The following is an 18,533-nucleotide window of genomic DNA, read 5'->3' as shown; positions in this document are numbered from 1 at the left end:
CTGATGTGGGTAGTCCAGGTCAGGTCTTCTGTGATGTGGACTCCCAGGTATTTAAAACTGCTCACCCTGTCCACAGCAGTCCCACAGCGTGTAGGTCCTTGGATGTTGTGCTCTCCTGAAGTCCACAATCAGCTCCTTTGTCTTGGAGACATTCAGGATGAGGCTATTCTCCTGACACCAGAGTGACAGGTCCGCCACCTCGTCCAGATAGGCTTCCTCATTGTTTTTTGAGACCAGCCCCACCACAACTGTGTCGTCCGCAAACTTGATGATGGAGTTGTCGCTGGACTTAGCCACACAGTCGTGGGTGTACAGGGAGTAGAGGAGGGGGCTAAGGACGCAGCCCTGGGGGGACCTTGTGCTCAGAATGAGTATGCTGGAGGTCTACCCACTCTGACCACCTGTGGCCTGGCCGTCAGGAAGTCCAGGATCCAGGCACACAGGGGAATGTTCAGTCCTAAATCAATCATCTTTTCAGCCAGTCTGGTGGGGACTATGGTATTGAACGCTGAGCTGTAGTCTATAAACAGCATTCTCACATAGCCCCCCTTCTGACTGTCAAGGTGAGAGAGAGTGGTGTGGAGGACCTGGGAGACTGCATCGTCCGTGGATCTGTTTGGTCTGTATGCGAACTGCAGTGGGTCCAAGGTCGGAGGGAGGGAAGAGCAGATGTATTCCTTAATCAGCCTCTCAAAGCACTTCATGACCACTGAGGTTAGAACCACGGGTCTGTAGTCATTCAAGCAGGCTGGGGAGGTGATCTTGGGCACAGGGACGATGGAGGATCTTTTAAAACAGGTGGGAACTACTGAATTAGCCAATGATAGGTTGAATATGGTAGTGAACACAGGAGCTAGCTGGTTAGCACAGGTCTTAAGTACTCTCCCAGGTATGCCATCCGGGCCAGCAGCTTTCCTAGTGTTCACCTTCAGCAGAGCCCTCCTCACGTCGTGTTCCATCACGGAGAGTGCTTGCTCTGCCCCAGCGTGTGAACTCCCATCAGCCACGGTAGCCAGCACTCTGACGTTGTTGTTGTTAGCCGGCGCGCTAGCGGTGGTGTTGCCAGCCTCAAACCGTGCATAAAAAGATCGCAAGGATGGCCCTCATCCTGGAGCAGCAGGCCCACCTACAGCAGGAGCAGCAGTTCGCGGTGGGAGAGATGGCGACGGCGAGGGCTGAGGACCGTGGCCTCCTCCGAGAGCTCGTTGGGGACATCAAAGCGGGACCGGCGCCCGGGTCGGCACAAGGTCCCCCCAAGGTCCACCTCCAGAAGATGGGGGACCTGGACGACCCGGAGGCGTTTCTGGCGGTGTTCGAGGGGACGGCGAGGATCTCGGGGTGGCCGGACGGCGAGTGGGCGTACCATCTGCTGCTCCTCCTGTCAGGCGAGGCGCAGCTCGCTGCCCACAGCCTGCCAGCGGCCGCCCAGCGGGATTATCCCTCCCTAGCCCGGGCGATTCAAGACCGCCTGGGCCTCACCCCGGAGGAACACCGTCGCCGATTCCGGGCCCTGATGATGAAGGAGGGGAGCCGGCCCTTTGCCTACGCCCAGCGGCTGCGGGACAGCGCGTGGCGATGGCTGGACCCAGGGAACAGCTCGGCGGAGGAGGTCGGGGACCAGGTGGTGATGGAGCAGTTCCTCACGGGGCTCCCGCCCCGGACCGCCGCCTGGGTCCAGTACCACCGGCCCCAGAATCTCGCGGCCGCCATTACCTTGGCGGAGGACCATCTTTCCCTCCCGCCGTGTGAGCCCCGGCGACCAACCCCAACCCCGCACCGAGGACGAGATGGCAGGGGCAGGCACATCGAGAACCAGCCCTGGCCCCACAGGAAGCACCCCGAGTGGCAGGGGGGGTGTGTTGGCGCTGCGAGCGGCCGGGCCACGTCCAGGCGGATTGCCCAGTGATGGAGGTGGGGCAGGTCGTCCGTATCGGCAACATAACGGGCCCTCCCCCCGGACCAGGAGAGGGGTATTGTGTTCCGGTAAGGATACAACACGATACACACCAGGCTTCTTGGATTCGGGCTGCATGCAGTCCATGATCCAGGAGCGCCTGGTTCGACCGGGGGCATCGAGGGTGTTGGTGAAGTGTGTGCATGGGGACATTCACGAATATCCTGTGGTCGCTATAAATTCATTATGAGGGAAAAAGCATAGTGTACAGGCGGCGGTTAGCCCGCGCCTCACGCATCCCCTTGTTCTGGGTGTAGATTGGGACGGGTTTCCTCAAGCGGTAAAGCGGGCTACCGGGGTGCGTGCACGACAGAGAGGGAGGTGTGAGACGTGTAATGTGCTCTGTGCCGAGGAGCCGGAGCCGGCGGGGGGGTCTCAACCCGAGATTTCCCCGCCGAACTACCCGCTGCTAGGTGACTTCCCCCTTGAGCAGTCTCGTGATGAGACCCTACGATCGGCCTATGACGAAGTGATAGCGATTGATGGTATGGCCAGACACAGTGCGCGCCCACCCCTATTTTGCGATCATCAGCGACAGGTTATACCGAGTGAGTCGTGACTCGCATAGTCAGGAGGAAGTAACCCAGTTGTTGGTTCCCCGTAGCCGCCGGGAAATGGTCTTCCAGGCGGCTCATTTCAACCCCATGGCGGGCCATTTAGGTTATGATAAGACACTAAACCGTATAATGGCTCGATTTTATTGGCCGGGAATTCGGGCAGAGGTGCGTAGGTGGTGCGCTTCCTGTCGCGAATTTCAATTGGTAAATCCCCCAGCTATTCCCCGGGCCTCGTTGCGGCCCTTACCATTGGTCGAGAACCCATTTGACCGCATTGCCATGGATATTATCGGCCATTTGATCGGTGTACACAGGGATATCGATTTGTGTTGGTCTTGATAGATTACGCAACCCGATACCCCGAGGCAATACCGCTGCACAATATTTCTGCCAGGAGTGTAGCGCAGGCATTGTTTCAAGTGATCTCCCGGGTGGGAATCCCGAAAGAGATTCTCACCGACCAGGGCACCAAATTTATGTCACGCACCCTCAAGGAACTGTACGGGTTGTTGAACATCAAGGCGATTCAAACCAGTGTTTACCACCCGGCCACGGATGGCCTTTGTGAGCGGTTCAATCGGACCCTGAAATCAATGATCCGGAAGTTTGTGCACGAGGATAGTCGGAATTGGCATAAATGGCTAGATCCCCTGCTGTTTGCGGTACGGGAAGTTCCCCAAGCTTCCACCAGGTTTTCCCCGTTTGAATTACTCTACGGGCGTAAGCCCCGGGGTGTCCTAGACCTTCTTAAAGAAAATTGGGAGGAAGGGTCTAGCGACAGTAAAAATGAGATTCAGTACATCCTGGACTTGCGCACAAAGCTCCACGCCCTAGGGGTTATCTCACGCGAGCATTTGCAGGAAGCCCAGGAGCGTCAAAAGCGCCTCTACGACAGGGGAACTAACCCGTGAGAATTTTCACCGGGAGACAAGGTGCTCGTACTGTTACCCACCTCCAGCACGAAATTACTCGCGAAGTGGCAAGGGCCTTTTGTGGTCACATGTCGCATGGGGGACGTGGATTATGAGGTAGTACGCTCTTGGGGATAGCTTGCAGGTGTATCACGTAAATCTCCTTAAAAAATGGAACGACGTGGTCACTGTTGCTCTGGCTACAATAATTCCAGAGAGAGATGAGTTCGGACCGGAAGTCCCAAAATCAAAAATTAGCACTCCGGTCGGTATTGATAACCACCTCTCTGCTAGCCACGCCACGGACGTTGCAGATTTGCAAGCTAGGTTCGCTGACGTGTTCTCTCCCCTGCCCGGTCGGACTACGCTTATCGACCACCATATAGAAATGCAGCCGGGTTTAACGGTGCGCACGCGTCCCTATAGGTTGCCGGTACACAAACGAGACATTGTGTGCAAGGAATTGGAAGCCATGCTGGAGCTGGGTGTGGTCGAGGAGTCCCGCAGTGACTGGTGTAGCCCCATCGTGCTTGTCAACAAGCCGGATGGGTCTATACGGTTCTGTGTGGATTATAGAAGGGTTAATGGGGTCTCCAAATTCCCCGGGTTGACGAGCTCTTGGACCGGCTTGGCACGGCCAGGTTTTTTACGACATTGGATTGCACGAAGGGATACTGGCAGATTCCCCTCTCCCCGGTATCCCGGGAGAAGACTGCATTCTCCACTCCGCTCGGGTTGTATCAGTTCACGGTGCTCCCTTTCGGGTTGTTCGGAGCCCCAGCCACTTTCCAGCACCTCATGGACCACATTCTGCGGCCGCACTCTGCCTATGCTGCTGCCTATCTGGATGACATTGTCATTTACAGTGACACCTGGGCGCAGCATATGCAGCGTGTGGCTGCTGTTCTGCGGTCCCTGAGGCAGGCGGCCAACCCGAAAAAGTGCGTGATCGGGCGGAGGGAGATCCGGTATCTGGGGTACCACTTGGGTCGAGGGGAGGTGCGGCCGCAGGTTGAAAAGACTGCGGCCATCGCCGTCTCTCCGCGGCCCAAGACTAAGAAGCAGGTGAGGGAGTTCCTGGGGCTGGCTATTACCGGCAGTTCGTGCCGGGGTTCTCAGAGCTGGCCAGTCCCTTGACGGACCTCACCCAGAAGGGGGCCCCGGATCCGGTCCAATGGTCGGGCCAGTGCCAGAGGTCGTTCGAGGCCCTTAAGGGCGCTCTTTGGGGAGAAACGGTCCTGTATGCGCCTGATTTTAACCTCTTTTTCTCCCTACAGACGGACAGAGGCCTGGGAGCAGTGCTGACCCAGCGGGTGGAGGGGGCTGACTGGCCGGTGCTGTACCTGAGCCGCAAACTGTCGGAGATGGAGGGCCGGTACAGCACGGTGGAGAAGTAGTGCCTCGCCATCAAGTGGGCGGTCGGCGCCCTCCGCTACTACCTGCTGGGTCGCGCTTTCACCTTCTATTCCGACCATGCTCCCCTCCAGTGGCTCCACCGCATGAAGGATGTGAACGCGAGGATCACCCGGTGGTATCTCGCGTTGCAGCCCTTCAACTTTTCGGTCGTGCACAGACCGTGGGCGCAGATGGTCATGGCAGACTTCCTCTCCCGTGCAGGGGGGGGGGAGTAGGGTGTCGGCCGTCGTGTCCCTGGCCTGTGTCGGGTGGTGGGGGTATGTGGGGGGACATGCAGCGTTCGGCCTGTAGAGGGTGCTACAGGACCGTGGCCAAGGTGCGGAAGCGAGGCTTTGTTGCGCACCTGTTGCGAATGAAGCCTCGTTAACAAAATGGTTTAAGATGTGTGTGCCTCTGCTTTCAGGAGGACGGCTGGAAAGCGATGATTGGAAAGTCGACAAGGTCCTGCCGTACACCAAGAAAATAAACAGGGTTTTCCCTCACCATACCTATTGAGTCCGCCTCTGTGTCCAAGGACATTATTACAACATCACTCAGCGCGTCTTGTAACACAGCCTCTGATTGGTCAGACCACTGCTTTCCCTCTCTCTTCACGACCGCTACCTGTTGGATCCTCTGTTTGTAAACAGGCATCAACAAAATGGCGGAGTGGTCTGATTTCCCAAAAGGAGGGCAGGAAACAGCTTTGTACCCATTCTTAAACTGAGTATAACAGTGGTCCAAAGTTTATCTCCCCTGGTGGCACACGTGATGTGTTGGCGGAAGTTAGGCATAACTTTTTTAAGGTTAGCCCTGTTGAAATCACCTGTTACTACCATCGCCGCCTCAGGGTGGCTGCTCTGATGCCGGCACAGCGTGTCATGTAGGGTCGATAGCGCTGCCTCGGTGTTGGCCTGTGGTGGAATGTAGACGGCTGTGATGATAACTGAGCTGAACTCCCGGGGAAGGTAGAATGGGCGGGATGAGATGGTCAGATGCTCCAGGTCCGCCGAGCAGGTCTGAGAAAGCGTTGTTACGTTGATAGGGTTACACCAGTTGTTGTTGGTCATGAAACAAACTCCACCACCCCTGGATTTGCCGGACTCCTCCGTTCTTTCCCGGAAAACAGAGAAGGACTCGGAAGGGCAGATGACTCGGTCCGGTACCAACGAGGTAAGCCATGTCTCTGTCTCTGAAAAAGGATGTTACAGTCTCTTACGTCTCGCTGGAAAGTAATCCCCGCCCTGAGATCATCCATCTTGTTCTCCAGAGACTGGACATTAGCAAGAAGTATGCTAGGCAGAGGTGGACGGTCGGCCTGAGCTCTCAGTTGGTTCCGAATGCCTCCCCGCTTCCCCCGGTGTTTCCTCCTCTTTTTTGGCGTGCTCCCATTGTTGTTATCGTGAGGGGTCCTTCTGATCTCCGCCGGCCACGCCGGGTCGACGAAATAGTTATCAAAAATACTTGGTCTTAAGTTGTAATTTACATGTAGAAGTGTGTCCTTGTCGTAGGATATCAGTGCCAGTGAGTGTCTCACAATGAGAGAATTTAGAAAACACATAAAAGCTAAAAAAACGCACATCCTCTGCGGAGCTCTCACAACGGCAACCGGCATCGGCGGCGCCATTTTTTATAAATAACTGTCAGTGCATTGTGTGTGTGTGTGTGTGACAGGGTGGGGTGGAAGTCCCAGAGTCAGTGAGAGGCAGGGAGCTTGTTAGTGAGCCCCACTGCCATGGGGTGGCGCAAGGTTTTGGTCTTGATTGACCGGAACCTTTTGCCGGATGGAAGTCTATGGAAGAGGTGGTGACCAGGATGGGAAGGATCAGCTATCTTTCCTGCTCTCTTACTGGTCCTGGAGTGGAACAGGTCCAAGAGAGATGGCAGTAGGCAGCTGATGACCTTCTCGGCTGACCGAATGGACCGTTGCAGTCTGCCTTTGTCCTTGGCAGTGGAGGTAGCGAACCAGATGGTGATCGACGTGCGGCATGTTGAATTTCTTCAGCTGCTGCAGGAAGAACATCCTCTGCTGGGCCTTCTTGATGGTGGAGGTGATGTTCTCCGCCCACCTGAGGTCCTGTGAAATTATTGTCCCAAGGAATTTGAATGACTCTACCATCGCTACAGTTTTTAGGCCGTTCAGCTCCAAGTTGTTCTGGCTGCACCAGGAAGCCAGGCTGTCAACTTCCTCTCTGTAGGTGGACTCATCCCCATTGGAGATGAATCCAATGAGGGTTGTGTCATCCACGAACTTCAGGAGTTTGACAAAAGGATGGCTAGTGGTGCAGCTGTTGGTGTAGAGGGAGAAGAGGAGAGGAGAGAGCACACAGCCTTGTGGGGCTCCAGTGCTGATGGTCTGGGCTCCGAGACAAGCTTGCCCAGCCGCACGTGCTGCTTCCTGTCTGTCAGGAAGTCAGTGGTCCACCTGCAGGTGGGCTCAGGCACGCTCAGCTGGGATAGCCTTTGAACACGTTTCCTACATTCATTTTGGATTGAGGCATGTAACTGGATCTACACAAACATGATAAGAGATATGGACACATCAACACCTCTTTTGAAGTCTGAAAACATTACACTCACTGATTTCAGAGTGAGCTAACACCTACCCATTTTGTGCATGTCTATGGACATAGAATCTTGCAGCAATGGCCTGCTGGGTTCTGTGAACCCCACATTGAGCTTGAACAGAGCTGCTGTGGCATTCTGCAAATATGTCATTGGCCTCTGCTGCAGTTTTGACCACCTTGGCCAGGGTTGTTTTTAGACTGCGCATTCGTAGAAGAGTTCTTCATCTACTCAAATGAGATTCGGACATAATCATAGAGGACACTTTTATAGAATGTTCAAAAGGTAATTATAGTTATGCAATTGTGCAGGACTGAATAGTGCTATTAGGCTTACCCTTGTACTCATACTGTAGGTAGCACACGCAGCGACCACTCGCGCTCCAGAGAATGCGGTGTTTTGTTTGTTTAATAAGTGTTTGCCCGAAAGTTTGTCGTGTTCGTCTCGTCTGTCTGCGTCAGAATACAAGTACAGTCGACAGGCTCTGCTAGACATCTGCGAGAGCAAGATTTACAACGTTTTGGACACCACAACAGAGACACTCAAAGAGCTCGGATTACTTCGCCGGCCTGCGATTACTCGACTCGACTGCCACTACTCCCCCGGAAAGGAGAGATCGGAAGTGGTGCGCGAGGAAGCAGAAGAGGGGCAAGCGCGGAGGTATCCGGGCTAGGCTAGCGGCTAGTCCAACTCGCCCAGCCATACCATCCATCATCCTGGCTAATGTACGATCCTTGGACAACAAAATGGATCACATACGACTGCTGAGGTCAGCGAATCGGACAGTGAGTAACTGCTGTGTACTTGTTTTCACTGAAACATGGCTTAACGACAACATCCCCGACTCCGCTGTACAACTTGAGCAGCTTGAGCAGCAACAGTGACAGGAATGCGGCACTTTGTGAACTGTATCAGGCCATCAGTGAACAACAGACAGCACACCCAGATGGATTTACCATCCTCGCTGGAGATTTTAATCATGCTGATCTTAAGACTGTCCTACCAAAACTCCATCAGCATGTCAATTTCCCAACAAGAGGGGAAAACACCTTGGAATTGGTCTACGCTTCACACAAAGGAGCATACAAGGCCTCCCCCCTCCTCCACATCAGACTCTCTGATCACATCACTGTTATGCTAATGCCAGCATATAGGCCCAGAGTGAAAGTCGGAAAACCGGTCCGGAAAGAGATAACTGTGTGGCCGGAGGGGTCAAGGTCTGCTCTCAAGGACTGTCTTGCAACAACAGACTGGGGCATGTTCAAGCAAGCAGCCACACAGAACAACCATACGGACAATGAGGAGCTTACAGACACTGTCCTCTCTTACATCCGCAAGTGCTCTGATGATGTGACCCACACAAAGACCATCATCACTCGCGCTAACCAGAAGCCATGGCTGACAGGGGCTGTCCATCGGCTGCTGAGGGCCAGAGACAAAGGCTTCAGAGCCGGGGATGAAAATGGCCTAAGAACAGCGAGAGCCAGCCTGTCCCGTGGCATCAGGAAAGCAAAACTGGACTACACAAACAAGATTACCTGCCACTTCAAGGACAGCAGAGTCACACGGAGCCTGTGGCAGGGCATTCAGACCATAACGGACTACAAGCCCGCGCCACAGACCTGCGACAACAACATCTCTCTGCTCAACAACCTCAACAGCTTCTTTGCACGGTTTGAAGCAACAAACAACACAAGCCCACAGAAAACTCCACCCCCCCCCCCCACGATCAGGTCCTGCGCCTGTCTGCTGCCAGTGTGAAGTGGACACTCTCTACCATCAACCCCCGCAAAGCAACAGGCCCAGACAACATTCCAGGCCGTGTGCTGAGGGACTGCGCAGAGGAGCTTAAGGATGTCTTCACGGACATCTTTAACACTTCTTTGAGTCAAGCTGCTGTCCCATCACATTTCAAGACCTCCATCATCATACCTGTGCCAAAGAAATCCGTTCCATCCTGCTTCAACGACTATCGCCCTGTAGCACTGACCCCCATCATCATGAAGTGCTTTGAACGGCTAGTCATGTCTCACATCAAGTCCATCCTCCCCCCCCACCCTGGACCCCTTTCAGTTTGCATACCGAGCAAAACGTTCCACAGAGGACGCAATCTGCTCTGCTCTCCACCCAGCCCTCACCCACCTGGAAAAAGCAGACTCATATGTGAGAATGCTTTTCATAGACTTTAGCTCAGCATTTAACACCATAATCCCACAACAACTGATCTGTAAACTGGACCAGCTGGGGCTCAACACCTCCCTCTGCAACTGGCTGCTGGACTTCCTCAGTGAGAGACCACAAGCAGTACGAGTCGGCAACAACACCTCGAGCAGCATCACACTCAGCACAGGGGCCCCCCCAAGGCTGTGTGCTCAGTCCCCTGCTCTTCACCCTGCTGACTCACGACTGCACACCAACCTACAGCACCAATCACATGGTGAAGTTTGCGGACGACACAACTCTGGTGGGTCTCATCTCCAAGAACGACGAGACCGACTACAGGAAGGAGGTCAACCTTTTGACCACGTGGTGCAGAGACAACAACCTCCTGCTGAATGTCAGCAAAACTAAGGAGATTGTGGTCGACTTCCGGAGAGGCCACACCGAACACCCACCACTGACCATCGATGGTGCTGCTGTGGAGAGAGTGAGCAGCACCAAATTCCTGGGGGTGCACATCAGCGAGGACCTCTCCTGGACCACCAACACTGCATCACTGGCGAAGCCAGCCCAGCGGCGCCTCTACTTCCTCCGCAAGCTGAAGCGAGCGAAAGCTCCCACACCAATCCTGACAACATTCTACCGAGGCACCATTGAAAGCATCCTGTCCAGCTGCATCACTGTGTGGGGCGGTAGCTGCACCGAACACAGCAGTAAAGCACTGCAACGCATAGTGAACACAGCTGGTAAGATCATTGGTGCCCCACTCCCTTCCCTGCAAGACACTTACTCCACCCGCCTCACCCGAAAAGCTACCTCGATTGTGTGCGACGCAAGCCACCCCGCACACAGTCTGTTCAGCCTCCTGCTATAGGAGCCTCCGTGCCCACACCACCAGACTCATGAAAAGCTTCATACCCCAAGCTGTCAGGAAGCTAAATTCTCTCCCCTCACTCCCCCCAGCCACATCCTCCAGGCTGTCAGGAAGCTGAAACCCCCCCCCCCCCCCAACCCTTTAGCCCCCCCCCCAAAAAAAAAACACTACGGACTCTGGACAATCTACTATTCTTTTGTTATAATCTACTATTGCACAATTATTTGTACACAGAATACACAGTATTTGGCTGCTATTTACTGTCTTTACTGACTGTTCTTTTTGCACTGTTTAAATTATTTTTATTGAATGTTTTACTTTTAGTATGTCTTGTCTTATCTGTTGTGCCTGGGCACTTTATCTGTCTCACTGTGGGAGAGTGAGAAACGTCCTCTCCATTCCTTTGTATGTCTTGACATGTGAAGAATTGACATTAAAGCCACTTTGACTTTTCACTTGCTCTACTCTCTAGAGCAAATCTCACTTGCCCTCTCTTTAAGGTTCACAATGTCCCTATGCATGTCAGGGTCCATGATCATTCAGTTCTCTATTGACCACTGCAGAGTCTGTCCCTATTCCCTTTTAAAAACCTCTTCTTCAAACTGCTGAACAGTGCAGAAACAACTCATAGCCCCTACCAAGTGCACCTGTGTAGATCTGAAATTAATTGGAAAGGTATAACGAATCTGGCTTGTATTCCATCCTATCTGGTAATGTCAGGAATGCTCCTGAGCCTGCTACTCCATCTGCTGGTCACCAGAGGCCTTCATGAGCTCTCTTATTGTTTTGATTGTCTTCATTTGAGTTAATTAGCCACACCTGTGCCTCATTTACTTGCCTGCTATTTTAGCCTTGCCCTGCTGATGCTCAGTCTTGAGAATTTCTCAATGTGTGTGCCCATGTACAGTATCTCTTGCGATTTAAGTACAGACATTTAATTCTCACCATGGCTATCCAGCAGAGCGAGGGTCAGGCAGCATCAGCTACAAACACACCAACACCCATTCATCCCAAGCCCATTACCCAGCGAAACGGAGACCTACAGTTGCTAGCTCCAGAGCACTGCGACGGTAACCCAGGTGGATGCTGGGGATTTCTAACTCAGTGTTCATTGGCTTTTGAGTTACACATTTAACATAAATAGTCGTACATAAACACAGAATGCCCGGGAACTGCTGGGTTCGCTATACACTCTAGTTCTCTCCAGCGTGGTGTGTGTACAACAAAAACCAGCTCAAGCCACTACTACTTTCCAAAAGGGGGAAAAGGTTAATTAGCAACTCCCCACACCTGCGCTAATTAATCTCGCCTCGGCTCCGCTCCCCTGAGCCACTCCCATCCCCCTCCCTCTCTCCACAGTCGAGCCCGAAGCACACCCCACTACCACATACCCCCACCGCCCGACTTGGGGGAGCAGGACAGAAAGTCGGCCACAGCCATCTGCGCCCCTGGCCTATGGACCATCTTGAATTTAAATGGCTATAAACCCAGATACCAATGAGTGATCTGCGCTTTGGTATCCTTCATGCGGTGGATCCACTGGAGCGGGTTGTGGTCCGAACAGAGGGTGAACGAGCGCCCCAGGAGGTAGCACCGCAGGGTGCAGACCACCCACCGGGTCGCCAGACAGTCCTTCTCCACTGTACTGTACCGGGACTCCCTCTCGGATAGTTTCCGTCTGATGTACTGGGCGGTTGGCCTCCTGGGACAAAACTGCCCCTAGCCCTTTGTTTAAAGCATCTGTCTGTTGGATAAAAGGAAGAGAGAATTTATGGATCAATAGGACCGGCTCCCCACAGAAGGCTTGTCTTACCCTCTCAAATGCCAGCTGACACTGCTCTGACCACTGGACCGGATCTGAGGCACCCTTGCGGGTCAGGTCAGTCAGCAGGCTGGTCAGGTCCGCTGGCTTATAGTAGCCAGCCAGCCCAAAGAACGGCCTCACCTCTTTTTTGGACTCGGGCCTTGGGCAGACTGCAATCACTGCCGTCTTGTCTACCTGCGGACGCACCTGCCCGCCGCCCAAGTGGTACCCCAGATACCGTACCGTTCAGTCGGTCCCTAATCAATGAAAAGTGCGGCGTCAGGGCGCACCAGGTGGCCATCAATTCTCATCACTTGGCCAAAGGCTGAGCGTACAGTGTTCAAGAGGAAAATCTTCCATAGGACGCCATTCGGGAACCCACAGTGCCTCCTGTGGAGGCTGGTTCCTCCTCTCCCTCAGCAGCGTTGACTGACCTCGCATCGCCGCTGAGCACTGTGCACATGCCGCATTCCCCTATCGGTCATGAACGCACCCCCACACACTGCCCCACTAACCAATGAAACCCCGGCACCAGGTGGGAGCTAAGCGTGGCCTTGATATTTTGCATTTTTCCCCGATAATAAATTTTTATCGCCACCATAGGATACATAGAATATCCCCATGCACACACCTGATCGATACCCACGCTGCCTCCACCAAAGCCCCGGGGCGAACCAGGCTCTGGTGGATCATAGATTGCATGCAGCCCGGATCCACCATTGCCTGGCGTATACCCCCTTGGTTACTCCGGAACTCTGTACGTCCCTCCTGGACCGGGGGAGGATGTTGGCGGGCCGATGACCTGAATCACCTGGCCATGTGTCGGAACCCAAAATGTCGGAACCAGGCCGCTCAAAGAACCCGGGTCTGGAGGAGGCAGGGGCCACTGCCATCGACCATCCCTTGCTCGCCATCGTTCACCACCACGGCACCCTCCTTAACTGGGTCACAGACCAATTAGACACCGTTTTCGGCAAATGGATGAACGGCTCCGTAGGCTGGAGCTCAACCCCTCCAATCAACCCCAGACCACAACACCGGCACCGTCGTTTCCCGATACGAGTTTAGCCCCGACACCATCCTTCCCCCATCTCGAGTGGTTGGCGTTGTCACCTGGGCCATCGACTCCGCGGTCAGGAATGCCCAACGCACCTACCCCAGCCCAGGAGGCGGACCCCCCGGACGTGTCTTCGTTCCCCCGGCAGCCCGATGCCGAGTCCTAGATTGGGGGCACGCCAGTAAATTCGCCTGTCACCCGGGGATGGGGCGGACATTGTCTTTCATCCGCCGACGGTTCTGGTGGCCCGCCATGGAGTCGGATACCTGGGAGTATGTCGCCAGCCGCCCTTGGTCCCACATTGCCCTGGACTTCGTTACCGGTCTCCCCATCTCCCAGGATAACACTGTGGTCCTTACCATTGTGGATCGGTTTTCGAAGTCCGTCCACTTCGTCGCCCTTCCCAAACTCCCCTCCTCTGCTGAGACTGCCGACCTCCTGGTGGTACACGTGGTGCGACTCCATGGGATCCCCTTGGACATCGTGTCTGACCGTGGTCTCCAGTTTACTTTCCGGGTGTGGCAGGCCTTCTGTAAGGGGATTGGGGCCACGGTCAGCCTCACATCAGGGTACCACCCCCAATCCAACGGCCAGGCGGAACGGGCCAATCAGTGCTTAGAGGCTGCCCTCCGCTGTGTCTCCTCCCATCATCCCTCCTCCTGGTCCCGACACCTTCCTTGGATTGAGTACGCCCACAACTCCATGACCAGCAACGCCACAGGCATGTTCCCATTCGAGTGCTCTCTGGGATACCAACCCCCCCATGTTCCCCAGCCAGGAGGAAGAGGTGGCGGTCCCTTCCACCAGGGTCCACCTCCGTCAGTGTCGGCGGGTCTGGAGGTCCGCTCGGGCCGCTTTTGAGAGAGCCACCGAGCAGTCCAGGCGCACCGCTAACCACAGACGCAGACCCACCCCCACCTACCGTCCCGGACAACAGGTTTGGTTGAGAGCCAAGGACCTTCACCTTCCCTCCACCTCCCAGAAACGCGCCCAGCGCTACGTGGGTCCCTTCCCAGTCGACTGGGTCATCAACCCTACCATGGTACGTCTCCTCCTCCCTGCCTCTATGTCCGTTAACCCCGTGTTTCACATCTCACAGATCAAGCCCACAGTCTCCAGCCCTCTGTCTCCCCCTGTCAAAGCCCCTCCTCCGCCCCGAGTGCTGGACAACGGCGACCCCATGTGGACCGTGAAGGGGGTCTTGGCGGTCCGCCGTAGGGGTCGCGGTTTCCAGTACCTCGTCGACTGGGAGGGTTATGGGCCTGAGGATCGAGACTGGGTCCCGACTTCCTACTTCGCGGACCCCTCCTTGTTGGTCGACTTCTATCGGGCCCACCCGGACACTCCAGGACGGTCGCCCAGTGTCTCCCGTTGGGAGGGAGGTACTGTTATGGTTCCCCCTCCTAACCATCCCTCTGGCGCCACCTTGAGGCCCCGGCGATCATCGCTGGAGCGTCCAGCTGCCAGTTGACAGCGCACCTGTTCCTGTCGTGGAATTTAAGTAATGGTATTTTGAAATAACATACCGTTAACCAGAGCTGTTGATTCGTTCAGAGACTTTATTCACAGAGAAAGAAGCCGGGTCAGGTTTGCAAAGTTGAACCCTTTCCACTTCCGTTACCTGTCCTTTTATAGACATCACACAGGTCAACACCCTTCATTCAAATTCCTGTCTACTTACACCAATGATATTTAAGAACTACATTTCGTCATCCAGGGGCTACTCCCACCTGACATGGCGTCGGTCAGTCTGTGGAGAGATCAATTGACCTAGGCTGTTTACAAAAGCCATCTGTCCTGGCTGTGTTTATTACTCATCTATCCTGTTTCTGCAGCTTTGATCTATTGTACTCCATTGTGTCCATACCCTCTAGTCAACCCCCACTTATCTGATCTCACCCCTTCTGAGATGTTCCAGGACCATCTGGTGTCCTTGTGACCTTTTCCCCTAGGTGTGGGATTACAACCCTTATATTGTCTTTAAATTTACCATATACTCCCCCCTTTGGGACTTAATAGTCCCACATCCTATATTAATGAGTTGTAAATGATATACTAATAAAACATACAAGTGATTTTAAGACAATATACATAGGCAGATCACAGAGGTAAACATAACCTGTATGGCATCATCAATATGACATTCTATTAGCTCCTGGGGACACGCCTCCTTTACAGGTGGGGGCGAAAAACCCCAGCCTCATACTTGGGAAAATTCCCCCACGGTTCTCACCTTATCCAATCATCATTGAGCAACCACTTTACAGGTCTGCAAATGAGCACCCGTCCCCATGAGCAACAACTTCCTACACATTTAAATGACTACACAAATTGTTAATAAAAAGCAAAACAACACATCAACCTATAATGGGACTTTATGTCCAACACAGGGGAACATTCCCTGTCCCTTAACCATAGCCATCCCATTGTGTCTCTATGCATACATTCGACATGGTCATTCTATCAGTACTACACACAATAATTGTTTCACATAACACTTTAAAACACATCATTGTCCATTCAAATTGTCAATATTACAAAGGGAATATAGTCCTTGTATGGTCAGGGTTTCGTCTTTCTTGAGGTTTGTAGCAATGCTTCTCCCCTGTAGGTGTAGTTGTTAGCGCTTGCTAGTCCTGGCTGGGAGTCTAGACGATCTCGTCATCATCGGATGAGGGGGCAGAAGACTCACTGCTGCCTCCCCAGTTGAGAACAGGATATACAGTGGGGGAAATAATTATTTGATCCCCTGCTGATTTTGTTCTGATTTTGATTACAAAGAAATGAGCGGTATATAATTTTGATGGTGCTTTTATTTTAACAAATAGAGACAGACAATCAACAAAGAAGTCCAGAAAAAACACATTATATAAAGTTATAAATTCATTTGCATTTGATCGAAGGAAATAAGTATTTGATCCCCAAGCAAAACATGACTTAGTACTTGGTGGAGAAACCCTTGCTGGCAAGCACAGAAGTCAGACGTTTCTTATAGTTGGTCACCAGGTTTGCACACATCTCAGGAGGGATTTTGGTCCACTCCTCTTTACAGATCCTCTCCAAATCCTGAAGGGTTCAAGGCTTTTGCTTGGCAACTCGAAGCTTCAGCTCCCTCCACAAATTTTCTATAGGATTAAGGTCTGGAGACTAGCTAGGCCACTCCATGACCTTAGTGTGCTTCTTCTTGAGCCACTCCTTTGTTGCCTTGGCCGTATGTTTTGGGTCATTGTCATGCTGGAAGACCCATCCACGACCCATCCTCAGTGCTCTGGCTGAGGGAAGGAGGTTCTCGTCCAAGATCTTATGGTACATGGCCCCGTCCATTGGCCCCTCAATGCAGTGAAGTCGTCCTGTACCCTTAGCAGAGAAACAACCCCAAAGCATAATGTTTCCACCTCCGTGTTTGACGGTGGGGATGGTGTTCTTGGGATTGTAGCATTCAGCATTTCTCTGCCTCCAAACACGAAGAGTCGAATTTATGCCAAAGAGTTCAATTTTGGTCTCATCTGACCACATCACCTTCTCCCAAGCCTTCTCTGAATCATTTAGGTGTTCATTGGCAAACTTCAGATGGGCCTGTACATGTGCCTTCTTGAGCAGGGGGACCTTGCGGGCACTGCAGGATTTCAATCCGTTACGGTGTAGTGTGTTACCAATGGTTTTCTTGGTGACTGTGGTCCCAGCTGCCTTGAGATCATTACCAAGCTCCTCCCGTGTAGTTCTGGGCTGATCCCTCACCCTTCTCATGATCATCATTACCCCACGAGGCAAGATCTTGCATGGAGCTCCAGGCCGAGGGCGATTGATGGTTATTTTGTATTTCTTCCATTTTCTAATAATTGCACCAACAGTTGTCTCCTTCTCACCAAGCTTCTGGCTGATGGTCTTGTAGTCCATTCCAGCCTTGTGCAGGTCTACAACTCTTACCCTGATGTCCTTTGAATGTTCTTTGGTCTTGCCCATGGTGGTGGAGAGGTTGGAATGGAAGAGATTGATTCTATTGACAGGTGTCTTTTATACCCATAACAAGCAGAGATTAGGAGTACTTTTCCTAAAGTGACAGGACTAATCTGTGTGCCTCATGGGCATATAACCGGTCTGTATGAGCCAGAATTCTTGCTGGTTTGTAGGGGATCAAATACTTATTTCCTTCGATCAAATGCAAATTAATTTATAACTTTATATAATGTGTTTTTTCTGGACTTCTTTGTTGATATTCTGTCTCTATTTGTTAAAATAAAAGTACCATAAAAATTATAGACCGCTCATTTCTTTGTAATCGGGCAAACTAACAAAATCAGCAGGGGATCAAATAATTTCCCCCACTGTATATACTGCTAGACTGCATTGCCTATACAGCTCATATGCTGCTACACTGTTCATACTGCAACCTATTTATTCTGCTTATAATCCTACTGCTAATTCATATACTGCTTACACTGCACTACTTATACTATACTGCACTACTTACTGCTCATATACTGCACTACCTGTATATACTGTTCATTGCACTTTCTGCTTTTTTGCACTTCTGGTTAGACGCTAACTGCATTTCGTTGTCTCTGTACTTGTACTCTGCACAATGACAATAAAGTTGAATCGAATCTAATCTAACCTAGGAGGTCACAGTAGAGTTCTCTACTGTGATGGAGAAGTCCCTGGGAGGAAGAGCAGCTCAGTCTTGTTATGGTTGAGCTTGAGGTGGTGGGCTGACATCCAAGCAGAAATGTCTGCCAGACACGCAGAGACACATGTTGCCACCTGTGAGTCAGAAGGGGAGAAATAGTTGAGTTTCATCTGCGTAGCTGTGGTAGGAGAAACCATGTGAGGAAATTACTGAGCCAAGAGATTTGGTATAGAGGGAGAACAGTAAGGGCCCTTGGACAGAGCCCTGGACAACGATCCTCTCCACGTCACCTAGTAAGAGCGATCGGCCAGGTAGGATGCAAACCAGGAGAGTGCAGAGCCAGAGATGCCCAATTCTGAGAGGGTGGAGAGAAGGATCGGGTGGTTTACTGTGTCGAATGCAGCGAACAAGTCCAGAAGAATGAGAACAGAGGAGAGGGAGGAAGCTCGAGCAGAGTGGAGGGCCTCCATGACAGCAAGGAGAGCAGTCTCAGTAGAGTGCCCAGCCTTAAAGCCGGATTGGTAAGGGTCAAGGAGGTTGTTCTGAAGGAGGTAGTGAGACAGTTGGTTAGAGACAGCACGTTCAAGGGTTTTAGATAAGAAGGAGAGAAGGGATACCGGTCTGTAGTT

The sequence above is a fragment of the Argentina silus genome (assembly GCF_951799395.1).
Source record: "Argentina silus genome assembly, chromosome: Y".
Classification (NCBI taxonomy): domain Eukaryota; kingdom Metazoa; phylum Chordata; class Actinopteri; order Argentiniformes; family Argentinidae; genus Argentina; species Argentina silus.
Note: the sequence above shows the minus strand (reverse complement) of the source record.